Genomic DNA, 4987 nt, shown 5'->3' on the forward strand with positions numbered 1-4987 from the left:
AAGACTTCTTAGATATGATACCAAAAGCATGATCCATAAAAGAAAAATATAAACTGTGACAGCAACAACTAAAAACTATTTTTCAAAGGACATCATTAAGAAAATAAAAAGACAAGCCACAGATACATGATTTGATTATTTGCAAATCATATATCCTATTAAAGAGTTGTATATATACAGGAAACATAAATAACTCTTCCAACTCAATAATACAAAGAGAAAAAAAATTTAAGATAAGTAGATGTTTTAACAAAGAAGACATTCAAGTGACAAGTTAGCTCATGAAAAAATGCTTAACATCATTAGTCATTAGAGGAATGCAAATTAAAACCACAATGAAATACACTGCACATCTACTGGAATGGCTATAATCCAACAGACTAATAATACCAAGCACTGATGAGGATGTGGAAAAACAGAAACCCTCATTGATTGCTGATGGTAATGTAAATGGCATAGATGCTTCAGAAAACAGTGATATTTTCTTAGTTAATCACATTTACCATATGCTGATTTAAGTGGGTTGCCCAGAATTCAAGTGTTGGAAATTTGATCCCCAGTGTGGTAGTGTTGGGAGGTGGGGTCTTTAAGAAGTGATCAGGTCATTAAGAAGGATTAATACCACTCTCAGAGGACTAGGCTAATTCTCCAGGGACTGAGTGAATTTGAGGCACAGGATTAGTAACCACAAGAGCAAGTTATTATAAAGTGAGGCTGCCTCTAGTGTTTTTTCCCATTTACATGTACCTACTTATCTTTCCTCTTCTCCATCATGTTCTGATGCAGCACAAGGCCTTCACCTAAACTTGACCAGATGTGACCACCCAATTTTGGATTTCCAGAATTGGATTTCCAAGCTTCATAAACATTAACCAAAACAAATCTCTCTTCTTTTTTAAGAAATCACCCAGTCTCACATATTCTGCTATAGCAACAGAAAATAAACTGACACCATATAATCTAGCAATTTTACTTTTAGACACATATCTAAGAGAATAGAAGACATATGTCCATACAAATACTTATCTGTGAAAATTCATAGTGGCACTATCAACAATAGCCAAAAACTGGAAATAATATAAACGTTCATCATTTGGTGAACAGATAAACAAAATCTGGTATATCTAAACAATGAAATGCTATACAGCAATAAAAATGAACTTTTGATATATCTACAATATGAATAAACTTTAAAAAATTACACCAAGTTAAAGAAGCCATGCATGAAAAATATATAGTATAAGATTTCTCTTATATAAAATTTTTGAAAAAGACAAAACTAGAAAGCAAATATTGGTTGCTTGGGGCTTAATTTTGAAGTGGTGATTGATTACAAAAGGAAGCAAGATATCAATAATTTTTTGGTGATAGAAGTACTTTAAAACTGAATTATTGGCTGGGCAAGGTGGCTCATGCCTGTAATCCCAGCATTTTGGGAGGCCGAGGCGGGTGGATCACCTGAGGTCAGGAGTTTGAGACCAGATTGGCCAATATAGTGAAACCCCACCTCAACTAAAAATACAAAAATTAGCCAGTCGTGTTGATACATTCCTGTAATCCCAGCTGCTTAGGAGGCTGCAACAGGAGAATCACTTGAACCTGGGAAGCAGAGGTTGCAGTGAGCTGAGATCATGCCACTGTACTCCAGCCTGGGCAACAGAGTAAGACTCTATCTCAAAAAAAAAAAAAAAAAGAAAAAGAAAGAAAGAAAGAAAAAGAAAACTGAATTGTTGCGATTGTCATACAGTTTATAAAATTCCTAGAAATCACTAAGCCATACTTAGAGTGAGTAAACTTGTACATACAGTGAGTAAATTATATATTAAATTGTATACTTTCATAAAGCTATGTATACACAGTTGGCCCTTGAATAACATGGATTTGGATTACACAGGTTCACTAATACAAAAGTTTCCAATAAAAGTTACACTTAGTGTGACTGCTCCTTCTGCCTCCTTTCCCACCTCCTACACCTCTTCTGACTCTGCCATCCTTGAGACAGCAAGACCAACGCCTCCTTTACCTTCTCTTCCTCAGCCCATTTAACATGAAGACAATGAGAACAAAGACCTTTATTAGCAAGTACATTTTCTATTCCTCATGATTTTCTTAATAACATTTTCTTTTCTCTAACTTACTTGATTGTAAGAAAACAATATATAATACACATAACATACAAATATTTGTTAATGGACTATTCATGCTATCAGTAAGGCTTCCAATCAACAGTAAGTTATTGGTAGCTAAGTTCTGGGGAAATCAAAAGTTACACAGATTTTTGACTGCACAGGACCTCGGTGTCCCTAACCCCCACATTGTTCAAGGGGTGTGTGTGTGTGTGTGTGTGTGTGTGTATTCATAGTTTGTTCATGACTTTTAGATTTTCACATTATCCTAAGGTAAATTTTAGACATTCTATACCCTGCACTTCTAATTCTGTGTCTCAAGCCCCTTCAAAGACTCATGACAACAGCTATCACTGTACTTTTTCATTTCTCTACAGCCTGATCCGCTTCATCCACTTTAAAGTTGAGGCATCTCCCTTGCATAAGAAAAAGGGGATTCCACTACTACCTGAATGCCAATTTGAATATTAATATTTTTTCATGTATTTCTGATATGTGTAGTATGGCATCATCTTAGCACAGATTTGATAAGGTATTTAAGAAGTATTACCTAATTTAATCTATAATCAATAACAGGTTTAGTGAGTACCAGAGGTTATATTAAAATTTGGGTCTATCTGACTATATACCTTTTGCACTCAACCAGTGTCTCATACACCACACTCCTCTTCCTCTTTTCATGTTTTGCCATGATCTCATTGTACTTTCCCATGTCAAAAGAAAGATGAGAGAGAAAATGTTTTATATAGAAACATGCAAGTTTGTAGCCTCGGTAAACTGCAAATAATAGGAAACACTCCTGAACTTTTTTTCAAATAGTTTTTTATAAATAATGTGTTCAAAGATTTTGAGCCACTACATAAGTAAGAATCCTACTCCTTAAGAAAAATACAGATTTTGGTAAGAGTTAAAATTCTGAGATTCAAGCCTGATGCCAACCAAGCTTTTACATTTCTACTGCATCAATTCCAAAAAAAGTGGATGGCAATTTTAGTGTACCAAACTCCACTGTGCTGTATAGTTTCTTTTCTCTTGAGTCAGAAAGCTGTATTCTGCATCATTTACCCCTTCTTTGCTCCTTGATGGATCTTGGAATCCAGTTTCCAGATTTTTTATTTTCTTTAATAGGAAACTCCACAACCATTTCCTGAGGATTTTTGCAGATGAAAACAAGTGGAGAACATGATTCTTGACTGATGTCTGGAAACTACTCCTTAAATTGCTTCTGAAACAACCAATTAGGTCCAGACAGCCCAGAAGACAACCTGATGGATATTCCCTGGGAAATTCCACATCTTTCCCTGAAGATGATGATATGTAGCCTGGAGTTCTGAGACTTCTTGAAGGCAGAGGGAGGTTTTGGCTACGACTGCTCTCCAAAGTTGTCCTCTGTGGGAGATGTACCGGGATCTGCACTCCATCCTTTTCTAATCCCTCTAAAAAGCTGAGAAACCCAGGGATGATGTATAGAGAGGCAAGACACACTGTCAAACCTCCCTGAAAGTCTTAATCCTGCATTCACAAGTAGTACTGAAATGAGTTGAACTCTAGTCCCAATCCTGCTGAATGGGAAGCATTCTTCTGTGAGGCTGCACCTAAGTAGTCAACCCACTGTGGAGGGGTCTGATACGTGTTGAGATTTATCAGAATTCCCAAAGGCTCTTCAGGAGATATATCAAATGTGGTCAGTGTCTCGTTCAAGGTTTCCTTGGTAAAGGCCTATATTGTCTCATGTATTCTGCTGTGATATTCTGCTAATGGAATTTTTTTTTCCGGTATCTTCCCTGCCTGTAAAGTTAATGGTGACCTTCTTAGAGAGTCGAGAAGCATGTCAAAGTTCTCTCAGCTCCTCTTCTTGCTCCTTGTTTGGTTTCCCACAGGTTAGAATCACTGGCAAAGTAATCTGATCATCACCAATGACTTGGGTGGTTCCTTTGAAAACCAGCCTGGTCCAACTCCAACAGTTTGTCTTTGTACTTGATAGCCTTCACCAGACCAGACTAAATTTGAAATTCTTGATGACATAGAAAGTCCTTGGCAGAGATGTCCCCCTTTCCAGAATTTTCCATCAATGGCATGAGCTTCTTTAGCAGTTTCTGGCTCTCATTTGAGTCATGCTGTAAAATATCCTGTTCTTCATGAGTACATACCAGAGTGACACAGAATAGTCAAGGGCTGGAGCCCTGTTGTTCACAAAAAACAGGCCCACCAATCAGACAGCTATTGATGAGCTTGTGCTTCTGGCCCAGGCAATCACAAGGGTGGCAACTGTGGAGCAGACTGCAAGCCTGTTGGTCTCTCTCTTGTGTGTAAATTGACAAACTTTGTCTTCTTCTTCAAAGAGTTGTTGTTTCTCTTGTTCCTTGGGCAAATCAAAAGGTGTTTTACCTCTGCAGTTATGTCAGATTCAGCAAATACAGGAACTTCCTATTTCTCCCTTTCCTCCTACCCAGCTTTAGCTGGTCCCTTGATTTCTCCCCATCTAAAGTTTGATTTTGTTGAAAGCACTGTGCATGATCTCCTTGCTGACATCCAGACCAAAAGTTTTCCCCAACTGCTAAGTGGACCATTACACTAGTGGCTCCATGGACACTGCCCCAGCCACTGCCATCTTCCCCGGACAGAACCTGCTGGGCCCAACACTTGTTTTTTGACATAACTGAGTGCTAATAAAGAGTTGTTTTGCTCCAGAGGCCAAATTTTAACCTGAGTGAGTTAACGATTCAAGTTAATTTCCAAACCTCACAAACTAAGCACAACCTCAGAATTTAAAAAGACTAGGAAAATACCTTACTAATTTACATAGCTACAGTATTTTTTCATGTACAAAGGAATTTCTCAGGAAAAATTTTTAACGTTTT

The 4987-nt window shown here is 37.5% G+C and overlaps 1 pseudogene; it reads right to left on the reverse strand.

The window, feature by feature from the left end:
• Positions 1 to 2183: 2183 nt before the first annotated feature.
• Positions 2184 to 4783, reverse strand: LOC116548977 (annotated as a pseudogene).
• Positions 4784 to 4987: the final 204 nt, after the last annotated feature.

Source organism: Sapajus apella, unplaced genomic scaffold (assembly GCF_009761245.1).
Source record: "Sapajus apella isolate SASKATOON/1434 unplaced genomic scaffold, GSC_monkey_1.0 scaffold6, whole genome shotgun sequence".
Taxonomy (NCBI): domain Eukaryota; kingdom Metazoa; phylum Chordata; class Mammalia; order Primates; family Cebidae; genus Sapajus; species Sapajus apella.